At 35.9% G+C, this 24,181-nt stretch overlaps 1 protein-coding gene across 3 annotated transcripts in view; it reads right to left on the bottom strand.

Moving 5' to 3' along the window:
- Window positions 1–24,181, bottom strand: part of si:cabz01090165.1 (uncharacterized protein LOC100333421 homolog) — a 276,030-nt gene that overhangs the window by 127,166 nt on the left and 124,683 nt on the right. The gene's annotated exons all lie outside the window — the stretch shown is intronic.

Raw genomic sequence — 24,181 nt, 5'->3', positions numbered from 1 at the left:
CCTGTTAGCTCTGATTAGCATGTGTTAGCCCCAAATAAATAACATAACAGTTTGCATCAACCTTTTTGTGTTGAACCAACAACCCACTTTAAATTTTTCTGATTTTTATAAGTATTTTTGTGTGTTATGGAAATAATTACTGTAATTTTTAATCCAGTTTTAAAAGTTGATTTTAAGTAAGAATAGCAAACAAAAACCAAAGACCATGACAGTCAGATTACATTTAAAATGTATCTTTTCCATTTATTTAATTGGTTTATTGTCGTTATTTTTCGGCCAACTAATCCTTTATGAAATGGAGCAGGACTTTTCACCTTGTTATCCTTAAAAAATGGAGGAGAAGCTTTATTTTAGCCTTGTAGTTTTCCTAAAATATCCAAACCAGGGTGTTTTTTCTAACTCTTGCAAAATAATTTTGATAGCTAAACAAAACAAAGCGTCCATATTAGACTGTCTACCAAGGCTTAATATTTTTCTGAACTTAATCACGTAGTTTTATTTTATACAATGCAACCCACCACATCTTGTGCTCTCCTTGTTTTGACAACTTTGTGCCAATAAATGCAGCGAATGGACCAAAACAAAACCAAGGATTTTTGCCGCCTAAACAATCACAAGGGATAAAACTTAAGTCTTACATGAGATGCAGACTCTGATATTTGTCGTTTTTAGGCAAAATCAGACTCTGTGGCTCTGTCAGCAAATTCTGTTAAATTCCAAATGAACCCTCCTGTTAAGTTTGTTTCTCAGAAACAGCAATGATGTTTAACCCTCCTGTTTTCCTGCAGGTCAAATTGACCCGTTTTAAAGTTTGAAAATGTGGAATGAAAATATATTTTCATAGTGAAAACATTTTTGGGGAAATCTTGGAACTCTTTTGGTATAAAAAAAAAAGAAATGTTAAAAATGTTTCTTTCAGAACATTCACATAAAAATCAACCAAAGTCCAGCAAGTTTCGCTGGATTTTGGTTGATTTTTATGTGAATATTCTGAAATAAAATATTAGAAGTTTTACTGATGTATATGTAATCACTTTAGATATTTTTAGGATTTTTTTGAAGATTTTTACTCAGTTTTTTTGAAAATATTGACAAGAATTTTCTTGTCAAAATTGGGGATTTTTTAGATAAATTTTTTAAGGGAAACTTTTAAGGAATTATTGGAATTTTCTTCCTTAAGGTTTTGTAAATTTTCAGAAATTTGGGAAATTTTTTTGCAGATTTTTTGGATTTTTTTCAGACAAGGAAACAATATTTTTTGGTGCCTGTAAATGAGGACAACAGGAGGGTTAAATATCCAGAAGTGTCAGAAACCGAAACAATCCCAACAAAACACAGTTTATATCTCATTATTAACTCCGTTATGAACCATTTCTATCAATAATAAGTGCACTTGTTTTCTATCTCTCACAGACCAATGGTTCAATGAGGAGAATTCACTTTCTAAAGATTTGCTTACTTGAAAATGGGAACATAACAGCAGGGTTACATCATATTAACCTCAAAACAGAATTAAAAATGCACTTTAGTTTTATCTGAATGTACATTTGTGGACCTGATTTGAGGATGGCGTCTGCAGTCGCTTCTACAAAACAACCTGAACTCCTTCTGCTTGTGTTTTGTTCATTCGATGACATTTTCTGTTCCAGCGATTCTTTTATTCTGCTATGTTTCCGTCTACGCCCTATAGGAAGCCTGTCTTCTACCGCATCTGTTGCCATGGCGACCTTTATTGGTGAATTTTGAGGGTCAGTGCTTGTGAGGGAGCGTTTGAGAGAAGAGGTTTGTTTTGCCGGTTTGAGATCAAACATCAAACAAAGTTTCTTGGCGAGGACTTATTTCATCTTTATTTTTTAGATATTACTTTTCAGAGTCAGTTGGGAACGTTTGCTGCATCTAATCAATCAATCCGTGAAGAAAACTCATCACCTGTTCAGCTATAGTCTCGCCTTTTACATATTTAAACTTGAAACTAGTCCAAAAGTAGACAAATATGTCCAAAATGAGTAAAAAAAAATCCCAAAATGACTTGAAATCTGTCTGAAGTTTGTCCAAAATTAGTAAAAATGTGACATTTGACTCGTTTTACAAGCCAATGTTCCCATCTGTTGCTTTTTTAACTTGTAACTTGTCTAAAATGAGTGGAAATTGTCAAAGGTAACAAAAAAATTGTCAGAAATAAGGTAAACATTTATGTAAAAATCTTTTAAAAAATTGACCAAAATGACAAGAAGCAATAATTAATAGCCTTCAAAAATGGAAAAAAAGCCCAAAATATCCAGTCCAGGCTGGTCTAGTGTCTCCATAAAGTTCCTGTCAGTGTATATCTATGGATGGATCCATATTTCTCCTAAAATACAGACTCTGGTCCACATTTCTCCACCTGCTGAGGCTCTAACATCAGCAGAACCTGATGGTTAAAGTTTGACCAGACAAGGTTCCCCTTTTTACATATTTTGATTTGAAAACTTGTACAAAAATATAGATTAATGTCCAAAATTACGCAAAAAATTGTCGAAAAATGACTTTAAACTTGTCCCAAATTCTCATAATGTACTTAGAATGACTCCAGATCTGTCGAAAATAATCTAAATTTGCCAAAAATGACCAAAAACTGCTGTCCATCATGCTCCTGTAAATGACCAGTAGAATATAAATTATAGGTCTGAGTGTCCTGAAAACACCACGCTGTTGTTCTGCAGCGTTTAAAGCCACAATCACCAACAGATGGCTCATGTCTGAGTTATTTCCTGCAGACCGCATGAATGAGAACATAAAGACAGATGGAAGCGACGGAGGAAAATTACATACGGTTAACCAGCTCTGTGGTTAGCACATTTAACTCTCGTTGTTGTTTGTACAATCAGCAGCGCAGAAGGGAGGCATCTTTTACCAATCAGCGCTGTGATTAAAGGGAAATCAACGTTTTCAGGGGACGAACACATGTTTAGATGCTCGCTGTGTAGCTTTAGAGGCAGGATGATGAGTTGAGATGAGGTAAAACTGGTGTCAGGATGTTTTATACAAACAGAAATAAAAGCATATGCTCAGATCTGTGCTGTGTCTGGAGGCACACATAAAACCACTGATGCAGATTCAGGCTCTGAAAGTAAAGTAAGAAGTTTCCTCACACCGTGTTATTTTTAACACTGTACAGACCAGAGGTTTAGCCAGTGAAGGGCACCAAGACAAAGACTTCTGTGGAGCTTAATGACCACCACTAGTGTTGTCTCTTTCTTACATATCTACTGTGTGGCCGTGGATTCAAGCTACGGATCAAAAGTCAGAACAGTAAAAACCGCAGCCTTGGATCCATCCACAGACAAACACTGACAGGAACTTTATAGGGACACTACAACATGGATTAGAAAATTGTAATTAAAAAAAAAATCTGTTTTTAAGGTCATATTGGACAATTTTTGATTTTCACAATTTTTAAGACAGATTTGGAATCATTCTGGGTAAATTATGAGAAATTATGAGAAGTTTGAAGTCATTTTGGACCAATTTCAAATCAAAATATGTAAAAACTGGAAGCTTGTCTGGTCCAACTTTAACCATCAGGTTCTACTGATGTTAGAGGCTCTAAAGGTGGAGAAATGTGGACCAAAGACTGGATTTTAGTAGAAACATGGATCCATCCATAGATAAACACTGACAGGAACTTTATGGAGACATAATACTGTCCTAGAATGAACATTTCAAGCTTTTTTTCTATTTTAAAGGGCAGATAATTCTTCATTCCCATATTGTCCCATATTGATAATTCCCATATTGTCCCATAATTGTCTGTTTTTTATTCATTTTGGCTGATTTATTTTTGCCCATTTTTGACAAATTTCAAGTGTAGACATCTAAAAACTGTACCTTTGTCTGGTCAAACTTTAACCCATCAGATTCTACTGATGTTACAGGTGTGAAAAACTTGTCATTCCCGAGAAGACTCATGGCTGTACGAGCTGAAAAGGAGCTTCTACTCAATACTGAGCACAGGCTCTGAATACTTCTGAACATGTCATATTTCAGTTTTTATTTTTTAATACATTTGCAAAAATTTCTGCATTTCTGTTTTTTTGTGTCAAGATGGGGTGCTGAGTGTACATTAATGAGAAATAAAATGAACTTTTTTGATTTTGGCAAATGGCTGCAATGACACACAGAGTGAAACATTTCAAGGGGTCTGAATACTTTCTGTACCTACTGTAGAGCCTTAAAAGTTGGTCAAATGTCGACCAAAGAATGTATTTCATAGGTTGATGTTGATGCCAGTCACTTAAAAAAATCAATCCCTTTCTGTGACTTTGGTTTGAGACATTCCTCATAAAAATATTTGTTCATTTTATTAAATAGAAGCATCATGTTTGCTTGTTTTTATTTTTATGAAAATACACTGTTTTGAATGTTGCTATGTACACCTCTCTATCCACCTCTTTATCCTCACTAGGGTCATGGGGGGTGCTGGAGTCTATCCCAGCTGACTGAAGGCAGGGGACACCCTGGACAGGTCACCAGTCTGTCACAGGGCTACATATACAGACACACAATCACACTCACATTCACACCTACGGACAATTTAGAGTAACCAATTAACCTCAGCATGTTTTTGGACTGTGGGAGGAAGCCGGAGTACCCGGAGAAAACCCACGCATGCACAGGGAGAACATGCAAACTCCATGCAGAAAGATCCCAGGCCCAGGCTGGGATTTGAACCGGGGATCTTCTTGCTGCAAGGCAAAAGTGCTAACCACTAGACAACTGTGCAGCCTCAGTAATGTAAATTTCCGACGAAAAATTTTGGAAATTAATAGTATAAAATTTTTGAGATCACGGGGGAGCAGTGGCCCCACAGATCTGCCACTGCCGGGCAGCTCCACAGGCTGTTACACTCAGAGACATCCAGCCTGCAGCTGCACAATGAATGAAGAGCGTGTAGGACGGAAAATGTGGACCGGATGCTCACAAACCTGGAGTTCTCTGGAGTAAAAACGCAAACTGGATTTACCCAAAGGTTACATATTCCCATAACAGCAAAGTGGAGCGTTTGTTTTTTAACCAGTGTGATATTTGGAGTGTGGCGTGAGAGCGAGTGAAGGAATGAGTTGCGTTTGTCTCACGGCCAAAGCGTGAGAGTTGGAGCCCTGCTGGCTGGATGTACCTGCATTAACTCCCAGTGGACAGCAGGCAGGTTTAACGTTGACCTTGTCTGATGCTTGTCGGGACTCAACGCGACCGTTAGCCGCGATGCTAAAACATGGAGCCGAGCTGGAGGCCTCTGGGAGTAGAAACACCACATCCAGATGGTGTGAAGTCGCTTCCACTCGACTTTCCTTTTATTTACGCCTCTGCTGTCTGTCACCTCTCCACTAAACACCACTTCCAGCCTCCCACTGAGACTTATGGGAGGCGACTTTGGCCCACTTCCGAAACTTCCACACTCATAAAAAGATCCATTGAGACCGGAGTGGAAAAGACTAAATAGGTGACTGCAGGAGATTGTCTGGGTTTCTAAGCACATTTTCTGGTTGGGAACTGTCAGCACTTCTGGAAAACATATCGCCATCTTGGCCGCCGCTCTGCTTTGTCCACCGTCCTGATTCTTTTTTAACTTTCCCGGAGGACGCCGCGGCCGGTAGAAGCAAAAACCCGCTTTAAAAAACAGCAATTGGCGTTTTAATTTGAATCCCAGCGTCTGGTAGCTGCGAGGTGTTTGTCTGTTCCCTGAAGTGGAAAATCGCTGTCACATCCAGATATTTTTGCAGGTACAACAGTGTGTGAAGGAGAGAAGAAAAAAACTGTTTGTGAGATCTGAAACCTTGCTATTTTTACTATGCTGTCGGTTCTTTAATTGTGGGAAAAGAAAGAAGTCATCATTAAAAAAAAGCATCGTCGCTGCCAGAACAAATAAGATGAAAACAGCACATTAATAAACAACAGTTTTCTACTATATGCACCTAAAACACACCGTATAGCTGCTATTTATGGATTTACTGGTTATATTTTAATGAAAAATGGAGAAAAACATCACTTATGATCTGAAAAATATCAGAAAATATTGTAAATATATTACAATTTGTACAAAAAACATTTTTTTTAAAAATGTAGAATTTAGCATGATGAAGGCTGTTTGGTTTAGAAGTCATAGTTAAGTTACAAAAAAATAAAAATCATTATTAAACCAATTAATTGTAAATATTATCTACAGCTTGGTCTGCTTTCTATGGTTAATGTGTAAATTAATAGGTGTTCTATTTTTTTATTCATTTACTTGTATTGCAATGAGAAACGGAGAACAAATTATTTATACCACACAGACTGTCTTGAAAACACATGGAGGCTGTAGAAATAACAGAAAATATGTAAATATATTAGAATTTATACCAACATCAACATCTAGACCTCTATGAACATCTAGACCTCTATGGACATCTAGACCTCTATGAACACCTAGACCTCTATGAACACCTAGACCTCTATGAACACCTAGACCTCTATGAACATCTAGACCTCTATGAACACCTAGACCTCTATGAACATCTAGACCTCTGTGAACACCTAGACCTCTATGAACACCTAGACCTCTATGAACATCTAGACCTCTATGGACATCTAGACCTCTATGAACACCTAGACCTCTATGAACACCTAGACCTCTATGAACACCTAGACCTCTATGAACATCTAGACCTCTATGAACACCTAGACCTCTATGAACATCTAGACCTCTGTGAACACCTAGACCTCTATGAACATCTAGACCTCTATGAACATCTAGACCTCTGTGAACATCTAGACCTCTGTGAACACCTAGACCTCTATGAACACCTAGACCTCTATGAACATCTAGACCTCTATGAACATCTAGACCTCTATGAACACCTAGACCTCTATGAACATCTAGACCTCTATGAACATCTAGACCTCTGTGAACATCTAGACCTCTGTGAACACCTAGACCTCTGTGAACATCTAGACCTCTATGAACATCTAGACCTCTATGAACATCTAGACCTCTATGAACATCTAGACCTCTATGAACACCTAGACCTCTATGAACATCTAGACCTCTATGAACATCTAGACCTCTATGAACATCTAGACCTCTGTGAACATCTAGACCTCTGTGAACATCTAGACCTCTGTGAACACCTAGACCTCTATGAACACCTAGACCTCTATGAACATCTAGACCTCTGTGAACATCTAGACCTCTGTGAACATCTAGACCTCTATGGACACTTAGACCTCTATGGACACCTAGACCTCTATGAACACCTAGACCTCTATGAACATCTAGACCTCTATGAACACCTAGACCTCTATGAACATCTAGACCTGTATGAACACCTAGACCTCTATGAACATCTAGAACTCTATGAACTCGAGGTTCTGGTTCCTACCAATGGTTCCACATCAACATTTAGTCTAAACATCTAAAAACTTCAACCCATCAGATTCTACTGATGTTAGAGCCTCAACAGTTGGAGAAATGTGGACCACAGACTGGATTTTAGTAGAAACATGGATCCACTGATAGATAAACACTGACAGGAACTTTATGGAGACACTAGACCAACCTGCTTTCAAAAATCGCAAATATTTTCTATTTTCAAGGTCATTTTGGACAATTCTTTTTTTTACTAATCTTTGGCAAATTTCAAATCATTTTAGACAGATTTGGAATCAATCTGAGTAAATTATGAGAAATTAGGACACGTTTGAAGTTATTTTGGACAAATTTTAAGTCAAAACTTCTAAAAGCTGCAGCCTTGAATGGTCCAACTTCCCCCACATCAGATTCTTACAGGAATTTGATGGAACTTTTACATTCCATTTTCAAAATCCAATTATTTATAAAAATGTGTCCTCTGCTGGGTCCATTCAGTCACTCTCATCTGCTGGAATCTATTCTCTGAGTTTTCATCAAGTTTGATGTGTGAGAAATTTACATTGAAGCACTAAAATGGTTTCACAGGTGAGATGGGGGTTTGAGGTTGAAAATACCAAAAAAAAAAAAAAAAATCCAGGTTTGAAACATGAAAAAATCTCCAGATTCAGTTAAAACATGTCACAGAGCTTAGTTTTGGGTCCCTAGTAGCAGAATAGCAACAAAAACTCTGAACAACACCCGAGACAGTGGAGCAGCTCTTTGAAACGACAAGAAGGCCAGCGGATGGTGTGAACAACCAAGAAGACCTGGAAACCCCAGTCACCTGAGGAGCCGCTGTTGTCTTTAAAGGTTGCTCACATCAAATATTGATCCTGTTCCTGTCGGCTGCTCCATGCATGAGGCTAATTGAAAATAAAGCATTCGATAGGCGGCTTTGAAAACATCCTCGCTTCACTTTCACCGCCTGCAGCCTCTTTGTGCTTCGTCTGTCCGACAACATTTACTGTTTGCATTTCTATGCAGTAATGAAGCCACTTTACAGTCATCTCCAGTCTGTCGGGTAAAAAGCTCTGAAGGAAGGAACCCACTTCCTTTGTAGGTAAAAATCTTCACTGAAACCTGACAGTGTTTTCTGGAAGCTGCAGTTTTTAGATCTCCTCACTCTCCAGTTCCTAAGTCATCACAACGAGATGCAAAATGAACACAAAGGGGCTCAAAACCACCACAAAAAGGCATCAAATCAGCACAGAAAGGTATAAAACTGCCACAAAAAAAGCATCAAATCAGCACAGAAAAATATAAAACCAACACAGAAAGATGTGGAATCTTGACAAAGATGCAAAATCACCACAAAAACACTTAAAATGACATCAAAAAGGCACCAATTTAACACAAAAAGACACAAAATCACCTTGAAAACGCACAAAATCAGCAGCAAAAGACACAAAATGAACTACAACTCAAAGCCACGACAAAAAATTAAAAAATCAGCAGAAAAAAGAATCAAATCAGCACAAAAAGGCACAAAATCTACTCAAAGTAATCAAATAACCATAAAAATGCTCAAAATCACTAAAATACGATGTAGAACCAACTACAAACTTAAAATCGCTACAAAAGGTCGCAAAATCTGCACAAAAAGCAACAAAATCACCACTAAAGGCATCAAATCCCCACAAAAAGTCATAATATCAAAGCAAAATCAGCACAAAAAGACGTCAGATGATCATAAAATGCTCAAAATCACGGCAATAAGATGTAGAATGAACCACAAAAACTCCCAAAAAGGTACAAAACCATCACCAAATGGCATCAAATTATCACAAAAAGTAATAAGACCAATGCATAAACACATAAAACAAACTACATAAACTAAAAATCTCTACAGAAAGGCATCAAATCCCCACAAAAAGACACAAAATCAGCATAAAATGACACAAAATCAGCATAAAATGACACAAAATCACCACAAAATGACACAAAATCACCACAAAATGACACAAAATCAGCACTAGAAGACCAAAAATTAACTACACTAATTCAAAATCTCCACAAAAAGGCATCAAAGCAGCATAAAAACACTCAAAATCACTAAAATAAGATGTAGAATCAACTCCAAACTTCAAAATCTCTACAAACGGGTATAAAGGGAACACAGAAAGATGCAAAGGAGGAAAGTCCCATAAAAACAGCGACTGAAGGAGCAGCTGGAGATAAAGGTTAACGGTGTGCGGTGGACAGGAGAGTTTACTGAGCGGGTCGTTGTCTTTTACTGTCAGCTGATAAAAGATGATGCTTCAGTGAAATTATTATTGATTTAATTCCATTAAAAAAGCGACATTCCGTCGACCAAATACCAAAACACGAGTCTTTGTTGACAGTACAGAGGTAAAGTCAGTTTTTCTGCTAAAATTAGACCCGAAAGAGCTGTGAGGACAAAACATGAACATTAGGGACAATTATTGACCAAAATAACCACAAAAAAGATACAAAATTACCAAAATAAGATGTAATATTACCTCTAAAAGATGCTAAATTATCATAAAAAGATGTAGAATCACCATTAAAGATGTAAAATTGCCGTAAAAAGATGTAAAATTACCACTAAAATATGGAAAATTGCCATTAAAAGATACAAAATCATTACAAGACGTAAAATTACGACAAAAATAGGTGTAATTGCCACTTAAAGATGCAAAATGAGCACATGAAGTTGTGAAATTCCCACAAAAAGATGCTAAATCTTCACAAAAGATGCTAAATTATACGAAACATTCAAAATCCCTTGAAAAGATGTTAAATCATCACATAAAGAGGCAAAATCCCATAAAAAGGTGCAAAGTCACCACAAAAAGATGCAAAATTATGACAAAAAGACGCTAAAACTCATGAAAACATTCTAAATTACCACGGAAAGATTCTAAATCCCATAAAAAGATGCAAAAATGTCACAAAAAAATGTTAAATTTTCATAAAAAGAAACAAAATCCCCACAAAAAGATACAAAATCACCACAAAGAGGCATGCAATGATCACAAAACATGTAAAATAATCACAAAAAGACTCCAAACAAGCACAAAGTCTGTCCAGGCTTTACAGCATGGATCCAACCTGGCAACCCAAAGCTGTGCAGATTCCTCCATTGTGTCCCCAATAACACAAATTTCCACCAGCCGTCTTCCTCTGTACGTGTTTCAGTGTAAACTCCAACAAAACGACACATTTAACCCGACAGCACAGCTGCACCGAGCAAAAGTAGGACTCCTCTTGCTCTAAATTACCTCCATTACCCCATTTTTCCTCAAAAGGCCCCAATGACTGTTGAGGTCAAACTTGCAGCAATCTAACCTGGCAACCCCACGGCTGGTGAACGACTCCCGTTATCTCCCTCCTCAAGGAAATAACTCAGTTTGGATGCTGACAGCGATGTGAAATCACCAGAAAAAGGCATCAAACCAGCACAAAAAGACACAAAATCAACAGAAAAAGGCATGAAATCAACAGAAAAAGACAAAAAAATCATCACAAAAAGATGCAGAATCTTGACAGAGATCCAAAATCACCACAAAATCACATCAAAGATGCAAAATCAAGACTAAAACGCACCAAATCACCATCAAAACACAACACAAAATCACCAGAAAAAGACACAAAATCACCAAAGGAGGTCACAAAATCAAAATAAAAAGGAAATTACCACTGAAACACTCAAAATCACCAATAAAAGATGGAAAATCACCACAAAAAGGCACAAAATCACATTAAAAATGCATGAAATCACCATAAAAGATCATCATTAAAATACACAAAATCAACACAAAAGGACACAAAATCACCATCAAAACATGAAAAATCACCAAAAAAGACTCAAAATCACCACAAAGACTGTCTATTTTCTCAGTCTTTGCAGCACTGATCCAACCTAAAACCTACAGATTCCTTCTTTTGGCCTCGACAACACGACTGGATTTTAAGTGACAGGTTTTACTCGTGCCAAACTGGCGCCCGTCCCCCTCTCTGCCATGTAAAAATGAAATAACCTGTTTTTATTTTCCCTCCTGTCCTCCGCCTGATGACTCCATCTGTTCCTCCAACCTGGCAACGTCCCCCTCATTAATAAAACCTCTCCTCCAGCATCAAACGGCCTCCTAGTAGAGCCATCATAAACACCCAAACCGCCTCAACCTGGCAACCCGCGGCTTCCTGCAGCCAGAAAACACTTGACTTCTTCTGATATCGCTGCTTATTTTTAGGGTCAGCAGCTGCAGAAATCAGATCTGGCAACCCGACGGTGTGTTAAATCACTCTGAAAAGATGCAAAATCAGCAAAAAATGCTCAGAATCACCACAAAAACCATCAAAAGCTCCCTAAAAAGATGCAAAATCACCAAAAAATGCTCAGAATCACCACAAAAACACTCAAAATCCCCATAACAATGCATCAAAACAACACAAAAACACAAAAAAATCTTCATAAAAGAAACAAAATCAACACAAAAAGATTTAGAATCTTGACAGCTGCAAAATCACCAAAAAAGGAATTAAATCAACAGAAAAAAGAAACAAAATCAAAATCCACTAAAAGGACCCGTAATCACCACAAAAAGTCATCGAAGCAGCACAAAAACACAAAAAATCATCATAAAAAACACAAAATCTCCACAATGAGACACAAGACCAACACACAAAGACAAAGTCACCATAAAAAGGCACAAAAAGACACAAAATCACCACAAAAACATGCATATCACCACAATGGAACTCAAAGTTACCATTAAAAGCCTGAAATTACCACAAAAAAACACAAAAAAAACACAAAATCATCACAGGAAGTCACAAAATCAAAATGAAAAGATAGAAAATGATCACTGAAAGACACAAAATCACCAATGAAAGACACAAAAATGACAACAAAAGACACAAAAGTATGCAAAATCATCACAATAAGATGTGGAATCACAACAAAAAACACATAATCACCAATAAAAAACACATATTCATCATTAAAATACACAAAATCACCACAAACACACAAAAATGAGAACAAAAGACACAAAAGCATGCAAAATCATCACAATAACATGTGGAATCACAACGAAAAACACAAAATCACCAGAAAAAGACACAAAATCATCATTAAAATACACAAAATAACCACAAAAAGACACAAAATCGTCACAAAAAGACACAAAATCACCACAGGAAGTCACAAAATCAAAATGAAAAGATAGAAAATTACAACAGAAAGAGACAAAATCATCATTAAAATACACAAAATCACCACAAAAAGACTCAAAATCACCACAAAAAGACACAAAATTGTCACATAATGGCATCAAATCACCACAAAAAGCAAAAACAAAAAATCACCAACAAAAGACACAAAATCACCACAGAGACTGTCCATTTTCTTTAAAGCGCTGATCCAACCTGGCAACCTAAAACTTCCAGATTCCTCCATTCTGTCCCTAAAACATGACTCTATTTGTGAAAATGAAGGGTTTTACTCGTGCCAACCTGGCAACCCGCCGCTCCCTGCAGCCAGGGAACACTCGACTTCCTCTGATGTCGCTGCTTATTTTTAGTTTAATCAGATCTGGCAACCCGGCGGCGTGCTAAAGACCAGAATAACGGCTCCCTGGGGTTGGTAGCTGAACTGGAAACGCTCATTCTCCCTCTGCAAACACCTCTGAACAGCAACAGCAACGTTTCAGATCATTTCCATCACCTGAGGTCTGATTTGAATCTGGATTCACTCCAGAGGAAACTATCTGACCGAAGACAGACCTGGCAACCCAACACCCTCCACTTCCAACCGCTTCTGTCTGCTGGATCCAGAAGAGTGGAAGAAGATTCAGGAGTAGGAGTGAGACCTGAAGTGTTCATTAGAGGAGATTTAAAGAGGAAAATGTAGAAGATTATGTCTGAAGGTTGGTTTTGTAAGATCAGAGAAGCGTTGGTCTAAATCCTCTGACCCAACGACTCATTGGTCCGAACATCTCTGGTGTTTAAAAAGAAGAAAACTGATGCAATGACAGACAAAAGACCACCACAAAGACACAAAATCAGCACAGAAATATACAAAATCTGAACAAAAAGATGGGCTGCTCAGTGGCGTAGTAGTTAGCACTTTGGCCTTGCAGCAAGAAGATCCCCAAGAAGGTACCCGGCCTGGGCCTGGGATCTTTCTGCATGGAGTTTGCATGTTCTCCCTGTGCATGCGTGGGTTTTCTCCGGGTACTCCGGCTTCCTCCCACAGTCCAAAAACATGCTGAGGTTAATTGGTTACTCTAAATTGTCCGTAGGTGTGAATGTGAGTGTGATTGTGTGTCTGTATATGTAGCCCTGTGACAGACTGGTGACCTGTCCAGGGTGTCCCCTGCCTTCACCTGAGTCAGCTGGGATAGACTCCAGCACCCCCATGACCCTAGTGAGGATAAAGCGGTGTATAGAGGATGGATGAACAAAAAGATGCAAAACCACCAAAATAAGATGCAACACCACCAAAATAAGATGCAAAACCACCAAAATAAGATGCAACATCACCAGAAATGGACCTAAAATCACCACAGAAACACACAAAATTGATCTTTATCTTATCTTAAACCCACCAGATAAAGATGAAAACTACTGCAAAAGATGAAAAAGCATCGCAAAAAGATGCAAACGTGGCACAAAAAGCTAAAAATCACCACAAAAGACGCAAAATCATCCCCAAAACTCAAAATACCACAAAAATATGAGAGATACATGAGAAAAAAGATTCAAACAAAACACAAAAACCTGCAAAACTGGCACAAAAACACTGAAGGACAACTTAAGAAAACCCACGATTCTAGGAGAGTTTTATTGTTTTTATGCTTTTGTTTTGTAGTAACACTGAGGCTCCTTTTGCTCAGTAGAATAAATAAATAATATATCTAATAATATGATAAATAAATGTTGTGGTTTTTCTCCTGGAAACTCATCAGAGTTCAGCCAGAAGAAGGATTCCATTTTCTTTCCTCCTTTTTCTGTGATAAAAGGATTTTTAGCTGCGTGACCGAATCCAGCCCGACTTCAAACGGAGCTAAAAACAGAAAGAAAGAGAAAAATACAGAGGAAGGAGAAGGAGAAGAAGAAAGAAGAAGAAGAAATAAGAAGGAAAAAAGAAGGAGAAGAAGAGACACTGCAGCTGAAAGGAGGAGTGTGTTAGTGTGTGTTTGTGTGTGTAGTCGTGTGTTTGTGTGTAGTCGTGTATGCATTTTTGTCCAGTTCTGATTTTCTTGCAGAAAAAAATCAAATTAAGAATTTTTTAACAAACAACAACAAACAGAAGCTGTTTCCAGGGTTGCCAGGTTTGTTTAGAGTTACCAGGTCTGTACAGTAATAATAAACTTCCTGCTTTCTGTGTAAATCAAACCACAGAATCACGTCTGATGGAGGTTTTATTTTTTATTTCTTCTTCTATTAATTAAATACTAATTAATTCTAACGAGTTCTTCTGGACCAATCGGCTGTCGGTTAATTTTCCTGTTCTGATCAGAGCGGCTCTAACAGCTGAAGGTTCAATTATGTTGATTCTTTGAGGAGTTTGAGTCACTGGAACAGTAAAAATCCCCCTTTTTCAATAAAATATGCCTAATAATGATCTAATCATCAACTCCAGAGGATTTTTTCTGCTCTTTAATGTCGTTAAATTATCCTGATTTTACCGAGGGACAGAAAGAAAACTGATTTATTTTAAAGATTTTATTCTGTGTTTTTGACATTTAGGGGAAAAGATCTATACATTTTGAAACCTGTTCAGGGTTGCCAGGTTTGTTTAGGGTTGCCAGGTCTGTTTTTGAATGTTTGCAGCCTGATTTTCACCTTTTTTTCTCTCTCATTTAAAAAATATCAACATTTGCTGCAGCTGTGTTCCTCGTGGATGAATTTATCTGTAAATATGTCAATAAAAAATAAACACGCTGCTATTTAGGGCAAAAATCTGTTTTCCTTCTTCTCTAAACTCTGAAACTGTAAAAACAAACGGCGGAGACGAGGAGGAGGAGGAGGAGTTTGTCCTCCTCAGATTATCTCTGCTCCTGCTGCGGTTGCCAGGTTGGAAGAGGCTCTACAGTGGTGCAGGGTTGCCATGTTGGAGTGATTTCTGAGTGGATTTGTAGGCGGCTCGCTGGGAAGCATCTTCAGAAGTGAAGTGTTCGGGTCGATGCGGGGCACGGGTTGCCAGGTTGGAGCGTTTGAAATCTGCGGAGGCGAGGAGTCAAGAGGATTTAGAGACGGGAGTTTAGAGGAAACGTTCCAGTCGGAGGATTTAACAGCAGCTGTGGGTTGCCAGGTTCAGATCAGTTTAACCAGACACACGATGTAAAAATACACAAAAACTACAGCAGCTGAAGAAGTCACATAAAGAATAAAAATATTATTAAATTAATAAATGAGCTGTAACATTGCTTCAAAAACGATAAAATAAGCTTCAAAAACTGGACTAATTATTTTTAAAAATAACATAAAATATCCAAAAAATACTGACTTTTATTGTGAAAATACAGATTATTGATGTTGACACAAAATATTTATTTATGTGTTTACTGTAGAAGAAAACAAACAATTAATGTCCAAAACTGTAAATAAAGTCCAGTTTAAAAATTATCTGGTGTAGCATCAGTTACCATGGAGATCTAGCTCCTCAGCATCGGTTTCTGCACAGTTCTGGGTTGCCAGGTTGGATCAATGCTGTAAAGACTTAGAAACTGGACAATCTTTTTGTTACTTTTTGTGATGATTTTACGTGTTTTTGTGTTGATCTTGGTTCCTTTTTTGGTCATTTTGTGTTAATTTTGCATCTTTCTTGGCAGTTTTACATGTTTTGTGTTGTTTTGAATCTTCTTTTGATGGTTTTGAATCTTTGTGAGGACATTTTATGCTTTTGTGAATTGATTTTGCTTTTTTTGTCTCTTTGTGTTGATTTTAAATATTTTTTTCTCATTTATCTCACAGATTTTTGTGGTAATTTTAGTCTTGTTGATGATTTTGGTCTTTTTATGGAGACTTTACCAGTTGCTAAGCGCATTATGACAAATTGTGATAAGGATTTTAAATCAATTGACCGTAAATGTAACTATCATTGTGCCTAAATCAAATCTCTCTGAGTGTTTCGTCCAATCAGAAGCTCTGGATTCTTGCCTGCTGCTTCCTGTTTGTTCCTAACGAGCTAAACGAGGTCAGGCTGCAGGTGGTGAGCCTATCAGAAATATTTATGGTACAATAACGGTGACACTGAATGAATGGTGGACCGGACTGATTAATTATCATCTAATTAACTTCCTGAGTCACTTCCTGGATGTGAACCAGTGGCTGCTGGGAAGCTTCAGGATTTAACCAGTTAATCAGATTCAAAGCCAGCAGAGATCAATAAACCCAGAGATCTTTACCTCAAATGAAACCAGGTTTGACTGTCGTTCTGTCAAATCCAACAGTGGAGAGTTTTCCTCTGGAGCAGCAGGAAGATGAACGCTAAAATCACTGCTAAAGGAGAAGGTAAAACAGCAAATAAAAACCAAATGCTTCTAATTAATTCATGATTATTGAACGTATAGAAATTAAAACAGATTTTCATGTATCTTCTCATTCTTCCCACTGATTCTCTTTTTAATTTCTTATTTTTGTTTCTTCAATTAATTTAATCTATTATCTAATTTAATTTGAGTCTCATTTGTGTCATGTGAGATTCATTTGTGTTGTAGTTTAGTGTCTCATATTTGTGGCTTTGTGTCTCATATTTGTAGTTTAGTGTCTCATATTTGTAGTTTAGTGTCTCATATTTGTGGCTTTGTGTCTCATATTTGTAGTTTAGTGTCTCATATTTGTAATTTAGTGTCTCATATTTGTAATTTAGTGTCTCATATTTGTGGTTTTGTGTCTCATATTTGTAGTTTAGTGTCTCATATTTGTGGCTTTGTGTCTCATATTTGTAGTTTAGTGTCTCATATTTGTAGTTGTGTGTCTCATATTTGTAGTTTAGTGTCTCATATTTGTAGTTTAGTGTCTCATATTTGTAGTTGTGTGTCTCATATTTGTAGTTTTGTGTCTCATATTTGTAGTTTAGTGTCTCATATTTGTAGTTTAGTGTCTCATATTTGTAGTTGTGTGTCTCATATTTGTAGTTGTGTGTCTCATATTTGTAGTTTTGTGTCTCATATTTGTAGTTTTCTGTCTCATATTTATAGTGTTGTCTCATATTTGTAGTTTTGTCTCATATTTGTAGTTGTGTGTCTCACATTTGTAGTTTAGTGTCTCATATTTGTAGTTTAGTGTCTCATATTTGTAATTTAGTGTCTCATATTTGTGGTTTTGTGTCTCATATTTGTGGTTTTGTGTCTCATATTTGTAGTTTAGTGTCTCATATTTGTAGTTTAGTGTCTCATATTTGTGGCTTTGTGTCTCATATTTGTAGTTTAGTGTCTCATATTTGTAATTTAGTGTCTCATATTTGTAATTTAGTGTCTCATATTTGTAATTTAGTGTCTCATATTTGTGGTTTTGTGTCTCATATTTGTAGTTTAGTGTCTCATATTTGTAGTTTAGTGTCTCATATTTGTGACTTTGTGTCTCATATTTGTAGTTTTCTGTCTCATATTTGTAGTTTTGTGTCTCATATTTGTAGTTTTCTGTCTCATATTTATAGTGTTGTCTCATATTTGTAGTTTTGTCTCATATTTGTAGTTGTGTGTCTCACATTTGTAGTTTAGTGTCTCATATTTGTAGTTTAGTGTCTCATATTTGTAGTTTAGTGTCTCATATTTGTAATTTAGTGTCTCATATTTGTAATTTAGTGTCTCATATTTGTGGTTTTGTGTCTCATATTTGTAGTTTAGTGTCTCATATTTGTAGTTTAGTGTCTCATATTTGTAGTTTTCTGTCTCATATTTGTAGTTTTCTGTCTCATATTTATAGTGTTGTCTCATATTTGTAGTTTTGTCTCATATTTGTAGTTGTGTGTCTCACATTTGTAGTTTAGTGTCTCATATTTGTAGTTTAGTGTCTCATATTTGTAGTTTAGTGTCTCATATTTGTAATTTAGTGTCTCATATTTGTAATTTAGTGTCTCATATTTGTGGTTTTGTGTCTCATATTTGTAGTTTAGTGTCTCATATTTGTAGTTTAGTGTCTCATATTTGTGACTTTGTGTCTCATATTTGTAGTTTTCTGTCTCATATTTGTAGTTTTGTGTCTCATATTTGTAGTTTAGTGTCTCATATTTGTAGTTTTGTGTCTCATATTTGTAGTTTAGTGTCTCATATTTGTAGTTTTCTGTCTCATATTTGTAGTTTTGTGTCTCATATTTGTAGTTTTCTGTCTCATATTTATAGTGTTGTCTAATATTTGTAGTTTTGTCTCATATTTGTAGTTGTGTGTCTCACATTTGTAGTTTAGTGTCTCATATTTGTAGTTTAGTGTCTCATATTTGTAGTTTAGTGTCTCATATTTGTAATTTAGTGTCTCATATTTGTAATTTAGTGTCTCATATTTGTGGTTTTGTGTCTCATATTTGTAGTTTAGTGTCTCATATTTGTAGTTTAGTGTCTCATATTTGTAGTTTTCTGTCTCATATTTGTAGTTTTCTGTCTCATATTTATAGTGTTGTCTCATATTTGTAGTTTTGTCTCATATTTGTAGTTGTGTGTCTCACATTTGTAGTTTAGCGTCTCATATTTGTAGTTTAGTGTCTCATATTTGTAGTTTAGTGTCTCATATTTGTAATTTAGTGTCTCATATTTGTAATTTAGTGTCTCATATTTGTGGTTTTGTGTCTCATATTTGTAGTTTAGTGTCTCATATTTGTAGTTTAGTGTCTCATATTTGTGACTTTGTGTCTCATATTTGTAGTTTTCTGTCTCATATTTGTAGTTTTGTGTCTCATATTTGTAGTTTTCTGTCTCATATTTATAGTGTTGTCTCATATTTGTAGTTTTGTCTCATATTTGTAGTTGTGTGTCTCACATTTGTAGTTTAGTGTCTCATATTTGTAGTTTAGTGTCTCATATTTGTAATTTAGTGTCTCATATTTGTGGTTTTGTGTCTCATATTTGTGGTTTTGTGTCTCATATTTGTAGTTTAGTGTCTCATATTTGTAGTTTTGTGTCTCATATTTGTAGTTTAGTGTCTCATATTTGTAGTTTAGTGTCTCATATTTGTAGTTTTCTGTCTCATATTTGTAGTTTTCTGTCTCATATTTATAGTGTTGTCTCATATTTGTAGTTTTGTCTCATATTTGTAGTTGTGTGTCTCACATTTGTAGTTTAGTGTCTCATATTTGTAGTTTAGTGTCTCATATTTGTAGTTTAGTGTCTCATATTTGTAATTTAGTGTCTCATATTTGTAATTTAGTGTCTCATATTTGTAATTTAGTGTCTCATATTTGTGGTTTTGTGTCTCATATTTGTAGTTTAGTGTCTCATATTTGTAGTTTAGTGTCTCATATTTGTGACTTTGTGTCTCATATTTGTAGTTTTCTGTCTCATATTTGTAGTTTTGTGTCTCATATTTGTAGTTTTCTGTCTCATATTTATAGTGTTGTCTCATATTTGTAGTTTTGTCTCATATTTGTAGTTGTGTGTCTCACATTTGTAGTTTAGTGTCTCATATTTGTAGTTTAGTGTCTCATATTTGTAATTTAGTGTCTCATATTTGTGGTTTTGTGTCTCATATTTGTGGTTTTGTGTCTCATATTTGTAGTTTAGTGTCTCATATTTGTAGTTTAGTGTCTCATATTTGTGGCTTTGTGTCTCATATTTGTAGTTTAGTGTCTCATATTTGTAATTTAGTGTCTCATATTTGCAATTTAGTGTCTCATATTTGTGGTTTTGTGTCTCATATTTGTAGTTTAGTGTCTCATTTAGTGTCTCATATTTGTGGCTTTGTGTCTCATATTTGTAGTTTAGTGTCTCATATTTGTAGTTGTGTGTCTCATATTTGTAGTTTAGTGTCTCATATTTGTAGTTTAGTGTCTCATATTTGTAGTTGTGTGTCTCATATTTGTAGTTTAGTGTCTCATATTTGTAGTTGTGTGTCTCATATTTGTAGTTTAGTGTCTCATATTTGTAGTTTAGTGTCTCATATTTGTAGTTGTGTGTCTCATATTTGTAGTTTTGTGTCTCATATTTGTAGTTTTCTGTCTCATATTTATAGTGTTGTCTCATATTTGTAGTTTTGTCTCATATTTGTAGTTGTGTGTCTCACATTTGTAGTTTAGTGTCTCATATTTGTAGTTTAGTGTCTCATATTTGTAATTTAGTGTCTCATATTTGTGGTTTTGTGTCTCATATTTGTGGTTTTGTGTCTCATATTTGTAGTTTAGTGTCTCATATTTGTAGTTTAGTGTCTCATATTTGTGGCTTTGTGTCTCATATTTGTAGTTTAGTGTCTCATATTTGTAGTTTAGTGTCTCATATTTGTAGTTGTGTGTCTCATATTTGTAGCTTTCTGTCTCATATTTATAGTGTTGTCTCATATTTGTAGTTTTGTCTCATATTTGTAATTTAGTTTCTCACATTTGTAGTTTAGTGTCTCATATTTGTAGTTGTCTGTCTCATATTTGTAGTTTTCTGTCTCATATTTATAGTGTTGTCTCATATTTGTAGTTTTGTCTCATATTTGTAGCTGTCTGTCTCATATTTGTAGTTGTGTGTCTCACATTTGTAGTTTAGTGTCTCATATTTGTGGCTTTGTGTCTCATATTTGTAGTTTAGTGTCTCATATTTGTAGTTGTGTGTCTCATATTTGTAGTTTAGTGTCTCATATTTGTTGTTTTGTGTCATTTTATGTCATTTTGTTTCTCATTTGTATAGTTTTATGTCTCGTTTGTGTGATTTTGAATCTAATCTGAGTGGATCTGCAGCTGGGTTTTCTGCCGTATGACTGAAGTCCCTTTTCTCTTCTTCCAGAGAGAAGACATTCCTGAAGGACAATGTTAGAGTTGATCTTCAGGCTCATTAAGATCAAAGGAAGCCGTCCAGTTCCTCATCAACGAACCTTTCTTCTCTAGTTTCAGCATTGATGAGTCTGAAGGAGCGTTAAATAAACTCAGAAAGAAACAAACGGAGCTCCTGGATGAGGCCTGATGCTCCGACCAGAGGAGGAAGAACCGAGAAGAAAGGATTCCTGAGCAGCTGGAGAGCAAAATGTTCAGTAAACAGAAGAGAAAAGACGAAAAAGCTCCATCTGCTGCCGTCAGTCAGGAGTCTGATCAGCATGGCTTCATGACAGGAAGTTTTAGTTAGTTAAACTTAAAGAAAAAGGCAGAAAATAAACAAAACCTGAGAATTTACTGCATAAAGAGTTTAGGACTAAAAGGCTACAAAATCTCTTCAATTTTCATATAATTACACTGATTTTTACAGTTTTAAAACTAAAAACACAAACAGACGACAGATTTTCAGTTTTCATGAGGATATTTAAAATTAAACGTTAAATTAGATCATCAAATGCATACTTAGTCACCACTTTTTGTGATGTTTGTGTGTTTTTCTTGAGATTTTGCTTCTTTTTTAATACATTTGCTTCAAATAAAAAAGTGATTTTGCATTTTGTTGAAATTTTGCATGTTTTTGAAAATATGTAGTTCATTTGTAGATATTTTTGCTTCTTTTTTAGTGATTTATCATCTTTTTTTGTTGAAATTTAGCTTGCTTGTTGTTAGGATTTGCATCTTTTTGGTGATTTTTTCCTTTTGGGTGGAGAATTTTCATGTTTTTGTGAAAATCTTGAAATTTTGGGGTAAGTTTGAGTGTTTTTGTGGTGACTGTGTGGCATTTTGTGGTGACACTGTGTCTTTTTTGTCTGTTTTAGTGGTGATTTCACATCTTTTTGTAGACATTTCACATCTTCTTATGAGAATCCATGTATTTTAGGGGTAATTTTGCTTCTTTCTGGAGCTGATTTTGATCTTTTTGTTGGAGTAAACTCTACAGAGAACAGACTTCCCAGAAACAGCCTGGTGAAGACGTAAACTGATGACAGATTGAGGTCGAACTGATGACTGGAGTCACCTGGACATGACCTTCAGAGGAGCTCACAGCTCATTATTTGTTTCAGAGAGGAACTAATCAGAATGTTAATGAAGCTGCTGCACTCTGGAGGACCGACTGATCGATGGAAATGAAGCTCTCAGACCTCCATCAGACCTCCAGGGTCTGCAGCAGTAATCCAGCTTCTGAGATAAGACTGAGAACAAACCGACGTTCACACGGTTCAACAGCAGCAGAGGAACCTGGAAAACTGCATCAAAACTCTAGAAACAAGAGACTTCCTGTAGAAACTCTAGAAACAAGAGACTTCCTGTAGAAACTCTAGAAACAAGAGACTTCCTGTAGAATCTCTAGAAACAAGAGACTTCCTGTAAAAACTCTAGAAACAAAAGACTTCCTGTAGAAACTCTAGAAACAAGACACTTCCTTTAAAAACTCTAGAAACAAGAGACTTCCTGTAGAAACTCTAGAAACAAGAGACTTCCTGTAGAAACTCTAGAAACAAGAGACTTCCTGTAGAAACTCTAGAAACAAGAGACTTCCTGTAGAATCTCTAGAAACAAGAGACTTCCTGTAAAAACTCTAGAAACAAAAGACTTCCTGTAGAAACTCTAGAAACAAGACACTTCCTTTAAAAACTCTAGAAACAAGAGACTTCCTGTAGAAACTCTAGAAACAAGAGACTTCCTGTAGAAACTCTAGAAACAAGAGACTTCTTTTAAAAACACTAGAAACACGAAACTTCCTTTAAAAACTTTAGAAACAATAGACTTCCTGTAAAAACTCTAGAAACAAGAGACTTCCTGTAAAAACTTGAAAACTCTAGAAACAAGAGACTTCCTGTAGAAACTCCAGAAACAAAAGACTTCCTGTAAAAACTCTAGAAACAAAAGACTTCCTGTAAAAACTCTAGAAACAAAAGACTTCCTGTAGAAACTCTAGAAACAAGAGACTTCCTATAGAAACTCTAAAAACAAGAGACTTCCTGTAGAAACTCTAGAAACAAGAGACTTCCTGTAGAAACTCTAAAAACAAGAGACTTCCTATAGAAACTCTAAAAACAAGAGACTTCCTGTAGAAACTCTAGAAACAAGAGACTTCCTGTAGAAACTCTAGAAACAAGAGACTTCCTGTAGAAACTCTAAAAACAAGAGACTTCCTATAGAAACTCTAAAAACAAGAGACTTCCTGTAGAAACTCTAAAAACAAGAGACTTCCTATAGAAACTCTAAAAACAAGAGACTTCCTGTAGAAACTCTAAAAACAAGAGACTTCCTATAGAAACTCTAAAAACAAGAGACTTCCTATAGAAACTCTAAAAACAAGAGACTGGATGTGACTTTAGGACAGAAATTAGTGGAAATGAACATAAAAACAAATACAACCAGTTTGTTTTTATTAAAACAGAATAAATACGATTAATTAAGTGACTCTGAGCTGCAGTTTGACTCTGGAGGTAAATTAACCAACGTCTGTTTTCCTTTCAGGACGATAAGAAGAAAACTAGAGCCTCATTTGTTTTGACAGCGAAGCTTCAGGTTCTGTGAAATGAACTTATTTGACGTCTTAATGACAGAATCACACAAACAGCTCCGATATTTCACGTGTATGTTTGTTTACAGGACATTTGGTTTCTTGTTTCTGGAGATTAATTTGTTTTAAATGAAGTTCTTGCTTTTTAATTAAGTTTCTAAAAGCCTGAACTCGTCTGACACGTCGCTGCTGATGGCTTTTCTTTGTTTTCAATCATTCCAGGACTAAAAATGAGTCTAAACATCCTGCT

This window comes from Acanthochromis polyacanthus, chromosome 13 (assembly GCF_021347895.1).
Source record: "Acanthochromis polyacanthus isolate Apoly-LR-REF ecotype Palm Island chromosome 13, KAUST_Apoly_ChrSc, whole genome shotgun sequence".
NCBI lineage: Eukaryota > Metazoa > Chordata > Actinopteri > Pomacentridae > Acanthochromis > Acanthochromis polyacanthus.
Note: the sequence above shows the minus strand (reverse complement) of the source record. Positions and strands in the feature narration are given on the sequence as shown.